The sequence below is a fragment of the Dendrobates tinctorius genome, unplaced genomic scaffold (assembly GCF_039654945.1).
Source record: "Dendrobates tinctorius isolate UK_male_01 unplaced genomic scaffold, ASM3965494v1 ptg000165l, whole genome shotgun sequence".
Taxonomy (NCBI): Eukaryota; Metazoa; Chordata; class Amphibia; order Anura; family Dendrobatidae; genus Dendrobates; species Dendrobates tinctorius.
This window is the reverse complement of record NW_027361832.1, coordinates 3,580,403-3,591,533: the sequence shown is the minus strand read 5'-3', so window position 1 is coordinate 3,591,533 and position 11,131 is coordinate 3,580,403.

Below are 11,131 nucleotides of genomic sequence, written 5' to 3'. Positions count from 1 at the left end.
ACATGGTATAGTTAATCTTCAGGCCACAGCAGATGCTCAGCATTCAGATAGACAGGGATTACAGCAATGTCAGCGGCCTCTTCTTACCTAAGCACCTCTGGTATCTCCAGTATTAGAGCAGATAGGGTGAACAGCAGTGTGAGCAGCCTCTTACCTGTGTGCAGGTTTAGAGCCGTATTATTCCTTCTCCCCATTACTTTAGTGGGACGAGGAATTTGCACCAGGAAGCAAGTCCAAGACTTAACGGAGATGTACAGTCTGTACAAAAAAGCTGACATCTTCGTTTAAGACAACATGCAAAGAGTGCACTGAGAAAGTCATCAGGGAAGGGCAACCATCCTAGATAGAAGAAATTAAGGGCCTAATCCAACAGGAGATAAAAACCTCCCTGGCTGCTTTTTCCTCTCCCAGTGTCCCTTCATAAGCTAAAAGGAGGAAGTTTAATCTAGAGGAGGAACGGAATGATGATTCTCGTGATGAAACGTCGATCCCAGGCAAACCTCTGGAAGAAGGCGAATTAAGCCTGGACCCAGAGGTCTTCCAACAGGAGCTATATTTTCCTCAGGTGATACATAGGTGATACTTACGGCAGCAAGGAGGAAAAGACTGCCCAGACTGTACAGGAAGAAATGCTCGCGGGTCTCCGTTCTAGGAAGCAGGTGATTCCCATTCATAAAACCATCCAGGACCTGGTGCTAGAGGGCGAACTAATCCAGCAGAGATAAAGGACAGGTTCCCTGTGAACGACAAAATGGCATCATTCTGGTCAGAGATTCCAAAGGACGACGTCCAGATTGCGAGAGTATCTAAAAAGTCTTGGTTACTCACCGGTTAACGGTATTTTTCGGAGTCCATGACAGCACCACCTGAGAGAGGGGATCCGCCCTTCAGGAACAGGAAATCCTACAGATACATAAGGGCGGCACCTCTCCCACGCATCAGTTGGTTTACAGAGCACAAAGAGGACCACCAGGGTTAATCGCATAATTTATGTACAATACTCAAATATTTATTACCAGTGTACATATAAGAGGAAGAAGTGCACACCCAAATTTAAACTAAAGGGATGGAATATACGGGTGCTGTCATGGACTCCGAAAAATACCGTTAACCGGTGAGTAAGACTTTATTAGGTCGTCCATGACAGCACCACCTGAGAGAATTACAGAGTAATAATTACTTAGGGAGGGACTCAGCCTGCAGAACCCTTACACCAAAGGAGAGGTCTGAGGAAGCACCCAGGTCTAGTCTATAATGGTTGTAAACGGTGCTCGGAGAGGACCAGATAGCTGCCTTACATAATTGGTCGATCGAGACTTCCGATCTCTCTGCCCACGAAGTTGCCATGGCCCTGGTGGAATGCGCCCTCAGCTTGCCAGGAGCCGACCTGCCCTTCGAGGTGTATGATAACGAAATGGCCTCCCTAATCCACCTAGCTAACGAGCTTTTTGAAGCCCTAAGGCCCTTCCTAGTGCCCTGATAGGAGATAAACAAGGCATTATCTTTTTTCCAGGGATCGGTAACTGCCAGGTACTCTAGGAGACATCTCCTAACGTCTAGAGTGTATAGTTTCCTTTTCGTTCGATGGCTTAGGGAGGAAGGATGGAAGGACTATCTCCTGTGTTCTATGGAGGCTACCTTAGGCAAGTATGCTGGATCGGGTGTAAGTATTACACGGTCGTCCCTGAATTGTATGTAAGGAGGAAGTCTAGATAACGCCTGGATGTCACTCTACGGGCTGACGTCAGTGCTACCAGAAGAGCCACTTTAAGAGACAAATTTTTGGTGGAGGCTGATGAGATAGGTTCAAACGGGACCTCTGTCATGGCCGTGAGGACTAGATTTAGATCCCATGGTATAAATTTATTTCTTACTACCGGTCTGGACCTGCCTGTTGCCTTTAATAAATCTACTGATCCCCCTAAGGCTGACACTTGTACTTTAACGGTGCTGGTGGAAAGCCCCATGTCCAGACCTCTTTGTAAGAACTCTAGGATCTGCGCTATCGGTGTGGACTACCCTGCTACAACCCCTGAAACCTGAAGGAATCTTTTCCAGATCCTAACGTAGATTTTGGTTGTAATTGGTTTTCTGCTCTTAAGCAGGGTGTTAATTAGGGCTGGGGAGAAACCTTTCAAAATCCACGCCGTCAGATGTAGGCCAGCCACCTGAGGATGGTAAACTGGGCCCTGGGATAGGAGATCCGGGATGTCTGGTAGGACCCATGGGTCGGACACCGACATGATCCTGAGGCATGAGAACCATGCCCTCCTGGGCCAAATCGGGGTGATCACTATAATCTTCGCCTTGTCCTTCCTGACTTTCCTCATCACCAGGGGTAGAAGAGAGGGGAGGGAAGGCATATGCTAGCCTGAAGTCTCACTTTATCAGAAGAGCATCTACTGCCAGAGGCCCTTCTCTGGGATTTAGAGAGCAAAACTGAGACACCTTCCTGTTCTCCCTGGTGGCGAAAAGGTCCACTTCTGGCTGCCCCCATTTTTCTCCGATCAGGTCGAAGATGGAGGTTTTCAAGGACCATTCCCCTTGTCTTAGAAGGTTGCGGCTTAGGAAGTCCGCCATAGTGTTTTCCTTTTATGTGCAGAGCTGTTAGACAGAAGATGTTGCTCTGCCAATTAGAACAGCCGCTCTGCTACATTCATCAGGGGTCTAGAATGAGTCCCACCTTGGTGATTGATGTAAGCCACGGTGACCTGATTGTCGGAGAATATTCGAACATGGTGACCTGATTGTCGGAGAATATTCAAACATGGTGACCCTGTAGATACACAAGAAGGCTTTTAACCGCTTGCTCTACGGCTGTTAGCTCTTTCAGGTTGGAGGACATTTCCACCTGATGGTGATCCCATAGGTCCTGGACTAAGACCTCCCCCATGTGGGCCCCCCAACCAGTAGGGCTTGCGTCCGTGGTGACTACCCGGGTTACCTTATATTCCCAGGGCACCCCTCTGGCTAGATTGTTTTCCTCTAGCCATCAACCAAGGGATTTTATAGTATGCTGGGACAAAGTCAACTGGTCCTCTAGGTAACCCCCCAGGATTTTTTGATGAAGTAAAACCTCGCCCTGTAGAACCCTTGTATGGAACTGGGCCCACCGGACCGCGGGGATGCAGGACGAGAGGGAACCTAGGAGAGACATTGCTTTCCTAAGGGACATGGAGTTATTGGAGGCATTCAAGACCTGATAACGTAGGCAAATTAATTTTTCGGGTGGCAGACAACACTCCTGATTCTGTTAATCTAGGATTAGGCCCAAGAACTGCTGAACTCTCATGGGCTGTAGATGGGACTTTTTAATGTTTAGTAGCCACCCTAACAGTTCCAGAGCCGATTTTGCTTTTTGCAATTGATCCCGACAATGGTCTGCTGTTTTGCCTACCATGTGGAAGTCATCCAGGTAGGGGATTACCAGGATATCTGCTTCACGCAGATGGGCCATAACCTCCGCTACAACTTTAGTGAACACTCGGGGGGCGACCGTAATACCAAAGGGAAGGGCAACATTGGAAATGCTGTACCGACCCCTCCAAATGAACCGCCACTCTGAGGAAACGCTGATGAGACGCATGGATGGGTATATGGTAGTAGGTGTCCTTTAAATCAAACACCACCATAAAGCAGTTTTCAAATAGTAACTTTATTGTAGAATTAATCTTTTCCATTTTAAATGGCAAATGATCAGGAATTTATTGAGTGCTTTCAGGTTGATTATGGTCCTGTAAGACCCATCCGGCTTACGGACCAGGAATAGAGGGGAATAGAAGCCTTTGCCCTTCTCTGCCTCTGGTGCCTTTATCAGGACCTTTTTATAGCATAGGTCACGGATTTCGGTCTCTAGGGCAGCTTGTTCCGATAGGGAAGACCTGAGCGGGGTGACCTTAAAACTGTTCCAGGGGGGACAGGAAAATTATAGCCTTAGACCTGAGGCTACCAACCCCAGGATCCAGTTACTGTTTGAAATCAGTGACCAGGCTTGGTAGAAGGCCGAAAGTCTACCTCCCACCGGAGCCGTTAGTCATTGGGGAGGCTTCTTGGTCTCACGGGATGCTTCCTGGCTTCCCCCTCCAAACATAAACCCGGTACCTTTCTTCTTATCTTCCCATCTGCCTCGGTCTCTGGATGACCTTCTACGGAAAAATCTCTTCCCAGTGAAGGGACGTCTATAGGAAGGGGCTGGCAGGGTAGGGAATATCTTTTTATTGTCCCCGGCTTTCTCCAGAAGTTCATCTAGAACTAGACCGAAGAGATGTTCTCCCTCACACGGGATGGAGCAAAGACGGGATCTGGCCTGGATATCTCCGGGCCAGCACTTCAGCCATATAGCCCTTCGGGCTGCATTCGATAGACCTGCGGCTTTGGCCGCCATCCTTGCGGAATCTGCTGAAGCATCGGCTAAAAAGGCTGCAGCATTCTGGATGGTAGGAAAGGGTCTTCAAGATAGATTCTCTCGAGGCTCCATCCTCTGACTGTGACTCAAGCTGGTCCAGCCAGACCATCATAGATCAGGCTGTGCAGGTAGCCGCTACTACCGGCCTTAGGAGTTAGGGTGCCAGCTGACATTACCCATGTCCCTTTCAGGTAGGAGTCTGCCTTTTTGTCCAGCAGATCTTTCAAGGAAGCCATGTCGTCAAAGGTAATAGCATATTTTATGTATGCTTTAGCCCCTGGTGTGTCCAATTTCGGGGCTTTATTCCATCTGTTCACCAAGGGGACCTCAAAGGGATATCGTCGCTTAAAAGCCGGTGGTAGGGAGCCCTTTCTTTCTGGTTTCTTCCATTCCCTACTGATCAGGTTTTGGACCTTGTCATTTAATGGGAACGATTTACATTTCCTGGGGTCTGCTACCCCCATGGTGGCCCTAACTGCCTTGACCAACTTATCCACCTGTTCTAGATTCAAGCAGAAACGACTGGAGTCCTCCTCTGAAGAGGATGCAGAAGAAGTTGAGGACTCTGAGGAATCTTCATTTCCTCTAGGGCCAGCTGAGGAATCCAATCCTGAGAAACTCACTCTCTTTTTCTTCTTAGATGATTCCCCTTCGGATAAAGACTTTAGAGCTTTAACTTCCGTCCTGATAATTTCCCTTAGACTCGTAGCAAAGTCAGGGGTTTCTTCCGCCACCTGCAGAAGTGGGGAAAGTGTAAGGAAGTATGTATGGTAATTTTGGGACTACCGCTATTTTTTTTTTCCCTTCCCCTACCGTCTGCCGTATACATGACTGACAGTTTTTTAGGGTAGGCGTCTGGCAAGTGACAACTGCAAAGGGCGCACTCCCTGTTTTTCGCTTTACCAGAGCACTTCTTCCCCTATAGGAGAAAAAAATATAAGCGGCACATTCACGAAGATCTCTTACCCCAGCAGTAGGAGTAGGTACCGGATCACGGGGGGGGGAGGTGAGCTGCAGTTCGATGTGGGCTCCATTTGTTGCCCTACACACATCCAAACGATAGTGATGTTCTTGCCACTCACGGGTAAGGACGTCTGGTGTAACACAGTGAATAACGTCTGTGGTTCTCTGTTTACACGGTGTTACGTCATCATCTGCGCATGTGCATATGCTGCCGCATCATCCTACAGAAACTGGGAGGGTTTTCGTTTTATTTGGTGCAGATTTCACATTTCTATCGTCTTTTGTTGCTTTACTGTGACTGGTCAAAAGTGCACCATGACTTTACGGACACACTGTATACTCACACAACATGTCAACAGTTGCCCATCTTCGTCATCAAGAAGTACAAAGCACGAGGACCAGAAGGCAACATCAGCCAGAATATTCTCATGCTCTGAACAACACCTCTCCTTGCCCGCTCTGCACATAAAGGGTGCTCTAAACATACAGGCTGATTTTCTGAGCAGAACAGAAATTTATCCATGAGAATGGAGTCTAGACTCAGAGGTCTTTCAGTTAATGACCAGAAAGTGGGGCAGTCCAGAGGCAGATCTCTTTACAAGTGGACAGAGCACAAAAGATCAATATTTTTCACTAAATCCATGTAGATGCGTTAGCCCACCCATGGGGATTCAGAATGACTTATGCCTTCCCTCCATTACCAATCCTACCAAGGGTTCTACAAAAAGTAAGGTTGGGAAAGCTTAAGATAATCTTGGTATAACCATTTTAGCCCAAAAGAAGCTGGTTCGGTACCCTTCCCAACTTCAGCATAGAGGGACAGGTAGAGCTACCCCTGGTCGGAAGCCTCCTTCACCAAGCCAATCTTCCATCCGGATCTCGAGAGATTACATATGAGTGTCTGGTGTGATGTAATGACCACTGTGTCCACTAGGGGCGCTGTGTGGATGTCCCAAGAGAGCGTATGAGTGGCAGAATCCTGAAGGATAGTTATGTATCTCAAAGTGGGTGGCTTTGAGATGGAGACTTGGGTATGTGTGATCAGCAATATCATTGCTGAGGTGTTGTTTCTAAGTATAAGGGAGACGTCTTCAGGTAACTAGAGAGATGGGTGGGTTCTGGTTACCTACAAACCCACCCAGGGGTGTGTCTGAAAACGCCTGTATTAAAAGGCTATGAGTGTGTGAAGGACCTGTGATAAGGTCATAGTCACGTGACCCAGTGGGCATGGCTATAGACCATATAATGTGGCTAGGGTAGGTTACATGTAGTGAATGCTGGGACCTGATTGTTCCAGTTTGGAAGGTCCCGTGTGGAGAAGGATCTCCTCACTAACAGCCTGTGTGTGGCTGGGTGTAAAGGCTGCCAGCGTCAGAGAGTCCCAGAGGAGAGAGTGGATGTCTGCAGCGTGGAGCAACAGCCACAAGAGAACCCTGACATGGGTGAGATAATGATGAGGCTGAAGAGCCTGAGTATGGACATTGAGTAACCTGTGTGTGACCACAGGCTTAACCAGAGTGAAGCTATAATGGACGCAATGCTGTAATTCTTTTTATGTTGCTTCTGTGGTTTATGATGACTAATAAACCTCATGGACTATGTTATGCCTTATGAAAACCTGTGCTGGATCTGATTGTGTGGCTGCCAAGCGAGTGTCCCCCAACCTTGAATGACAGCGCTACCTCACAATTGGTGGAGAACGCTATGGGCAGTGGTGTAGCCTTGTTGCTGGGAGCAACGGATAAGGACTGCAAAATTCGGTGGCAAAGAGCAATGATGTGCTGCTGACCGGCCACGTGTGAGCAGAGCCTGTGACGGCCTGCAAGTGGGGAAGCCACTGTCCGGCTGTGGTTCTGGAAGCCGTGGGGCGGCCTAGTGAGTAAGGCACTGTCCGCATCGGTGAGCCAAGTGCAGCCGCTTCCCTAGGAGAAAGAGACTGGTGATTGCTAGGGTGCCTCTGCGGAGAAGAGGTACCCAAGGACCTGTGTGGGCAACACAGGAGAAACGGACTGGTGTTATGAATGAGTCACCGTAGGAGGAAAAAACAAAAATACAAGCTAAGTCCAGAAAACCGGAGAGGTTGGTAGCTATCGGATTGCAGACCCCTGATCCTATCCACAACAACTAACAGTAGCCGTGGGAGGTTCCTACGATGCACTAGACCCCTCGATCACAGCCGGAGAACTAAATAGGCGTAAAGAAAGAAAGGGGAAATCTAAACGGCCCCAGAGCAGACCCCAAAGCAATAGGCAGCCCCCAACATATAATGACGGTGAAGCAAGATGAAAACACTAACACAGATAGAAAGATAGGTTGAGCAAACGATGGGGCCCAAGCTAACTAAAAAGGACAGGATAGAAAAGCTGCTGTCTGCAATCCGTAAAAAACCCTACCAAAAAATGTCCCAACCGTCTGATAGGAAAAACAGGCCCTGAAGTCGCTAGGACTTCAAAAAGACTATATCAGCACTCAGGTAAATTCTGAAGACAGAGCAAAGAGACAAACTGATCAGAGACAAAAATGGAACTCCGCACACCCCCGACCGGTGATGGCTGAACTCCAAAAAACAAGATAAACAAAACTAATAAGTTCAATAGCAGAGCAAAAACTTATCTTTGGGAAGCAGGAATCAGACTGGTCTCCAAGAATCCAGCAGATAAATCACCAGCGACTCAGAAGGGCGTCGGCTGCCTTATATCCAGTCAGATTTTCCTGTTACCCAGTCATCATCTACCAGATCAGGTGTTTAGTAATCAGCCTCACTACCTTCCTTCACCAGAAGAGGGAGTTCATCAGACGTCGACGGTGAAGGGGAAAATGAACTCACAACAGACTGGTGTTCGTGTGGTACTGACCTGGGTCAATGAGTAAAACGGTGACCCATGTGGCCGACAGGTATCGGACAGGTGTTCATGTGGTACTGACCTGGGTCAGTGAGGAGGACAGAGTACCTGGAGGGTTCAGTGAGGTAAGGTCCTGGAGGGTCAGCCCTGGGAGAAGAGTCGGATCCCAGGAGCACGTGGTGTGACCTTGGACCTGGTGAGGCACGAGTGTTGGGCAGTCTCAGGCGGAGACAGATGTCCTGAAGAGCACCCGACGAGCCCCTGGACCTGGTGAGGCCGATGTGTGGGGTGACCCTGGGAGGAGGGTCGCTCCCTGAATCTCACCCGGTGCGCCCTGTGTGTTACGGTCTCAGGTGGAGACAGGAGCGTCCTGGATAGCACACAGTCAGGACACGTGAGTTTTGTGGTGTGTTTTTTTTTCTTCTTTTTTCTCGACTCAGCCTGCGGTGGCTCAGTGGGAGTCACGAAGGTGACAAGCGGCTTCCGGTAACTCGGCGGGGTTGCGAAGGTGACAAGCGGCTTCCGGCGGATTGGCGGGTCCACAAAGACGGCGCAGCAGAAGCTGCAGTGACACCAGCCGCTGTGTGTGAACAGCAGCCGGTGGTGCCGGTGATCGGTAACAGCAGGAGCTATGGTGGTGCCAACAAAGACTTGTGTGGTATCGTAAGAGACAAACTGTGTGGTGTGAACTGTGTTCTGAGAAGACCGGTATAACAGACATGGGGAGATCCCGAAAGGGGGTGGTGTCCCAAATGGGGGCGGTGACCCAAATCGGGGTGGTAGCCCAAAAAGGGGTGGAGTCCCAAATTGGGGTGGTAACCAAAAAAGAAGTGGAGTCCCAAAAGGGAGTGGAGTCCCAAATTAGGGTGGTAACCCAAAAAGGGGTGGAGTCTCAGAAGGAGGAAGTAACCCAAATTGGGGTGGTGGTCCAGAAAGGGGCCGAGTTTGAAGAAATGGCAGCACTGGTTGGCTCAGTGGATATATCTGGGAAACTGCAGTGTTCATGTATGTCATTTCCAGAATGTGGGATATTCTTTCCGGGTGATGACTGGCCGCAAGTGTGCACTGTGAGGCTACGCCGGGAAGGGATCTCGGGACGGTTGGACTCAACGAGTCAGGTGACGCTGGTAGGAACTCCTCTCACTTTCTGTCTGACCGAGAAAAAGGTCCAGGTTCGCTGTGCACATGGGGTTACAGTGAACTATGCGGTAGACAGAATAATGTTTGAGGCGCTCGAAGGCAGTGAGTGCCAAGGGGGCAGTATACCATCAGACTTAGTGTATGCCTTGGAGTGGGGCCGGGACTTTGTCAGGTTTGATGATATATGCCACGAGGGTGGAGACGTTCCTACTGTTGGACTAGCCAATACGAAGACGCTGACGCCTCCTAACATGGACAGGCCAGACGTAGGGGCGACCAGAGAAAGAATTGCGTCAGATGAATTTACTGACCTGACGTCAACTGAAGGGTACCACAGTGTGAATGAGAATGGTGTGGTAAACAAAAAGAGCGGAGCTGACACACGGATTGAGAGTGTCTTGGGGGTTCACCGTACGATGTGGTGTGACTGTGACGTGTTGTTGCCAGTAGCCACCACTAGGACAGAATCTAGTGCTGTGCTGACTGAAACTCGTGACAAAACTGACACTGACCTGGATAATAAGACGGCAGAAGTAGTCACACGGTTAGTGAGTAACTGGTGGGATGACTTAATCTCTGGGGGTGACTGTGGCTCTAAGAAAGAAAGGGAGCACAGAATAGCAGGGCTAGAGAAAGAAGTCTCTGAGCTCAAAGGCCACATGGTAATGTGGTAAGGACTGAATAAGGCCCTCAGAGAGGAGGTGAATGAGTGTGTCAAATGAGAAAGAGTCCTGAGACAAACAGCTGAGCACAGGGTCGAGGAGCTCAAGAAAGAGATCTTGGAGCTCAGAGGACACCTGTCCACCTGGCAAAGTGTGAACAAGAACCTCAAGGAAGAGATGGAGGAACTCAGAGGAGTAATAAAAAGTCTTCTGTGAGAGAAGTTGGACGAAGACTTACCACGGGTGAGCGTGAGTGATAATAAGACAGAACTGCCAGTGGCCAAGGGTCATGAAGTGATCCAACCAGGTGAAGTTGATGAGTTAAGAACTGAAGAAGACAGTCACCCGGTCGGGTCAACTGTAGTGAGGGAAGTGTCCGTGGTAAGGCCAGAGCCTCCTGGCCTGGAAGAGAGCAAGACCACGTCCTTCAAGACTGTGATTGACGTTCCAGAAGACATGCAAGACGCCTGTGTGGAGGAAGGTGTACATGAGGCTTTCAAGGAGGCGGTCAAGGCGTGTGAGGTGCACTGGGCACCTGAGACTCGGCAGTTAGTGATAATATCCGCCAGAGAAGATACATCAAACCGAGTAGCTGTCCTGAAAGAGATGCATTTGCAGTGTCTCCATGTCAAACAGTTGGTCAGGCAGAGTAATGTGAAAGCTGCTCGACGCCTGGAGTTAGCCAGGGAGGCTATGGATCGGCGGGGTTTGCGGAAAGATGTGGTTCCGGTACCCAAAGCTCTGATTGGGAGAGTCATTGGAAGATCCGGGAAGGTGATGCAAGACCTTGTTAATATCTCCAGTGTGGTGAGGGTGAGGATCCCTCCTGATAATGAAGACCCGCTATCCAGTGAAGTGGGTAGAATTCCCATCATCGTGGTTGGCTACATGGAGAGCCTGAGAGATTTTCGAATGCTCGTGGAGTATCGAGTGGGGTACCTGCAAGAAATTGAGCAGTTGAGGCTGGACCGTCAGCGAATTAATAAAGAAGTATGGAATACCAGGTGGCGGCCGCCTCCAACCCAAGATGTAAGGACCCGAAGGGTTCCTCCCAGTAGTGACAGGACAGGTGGCCGAAGAATGTCAGCAAGTGGCAGTTCAATGGGCCGTGCGAAGCT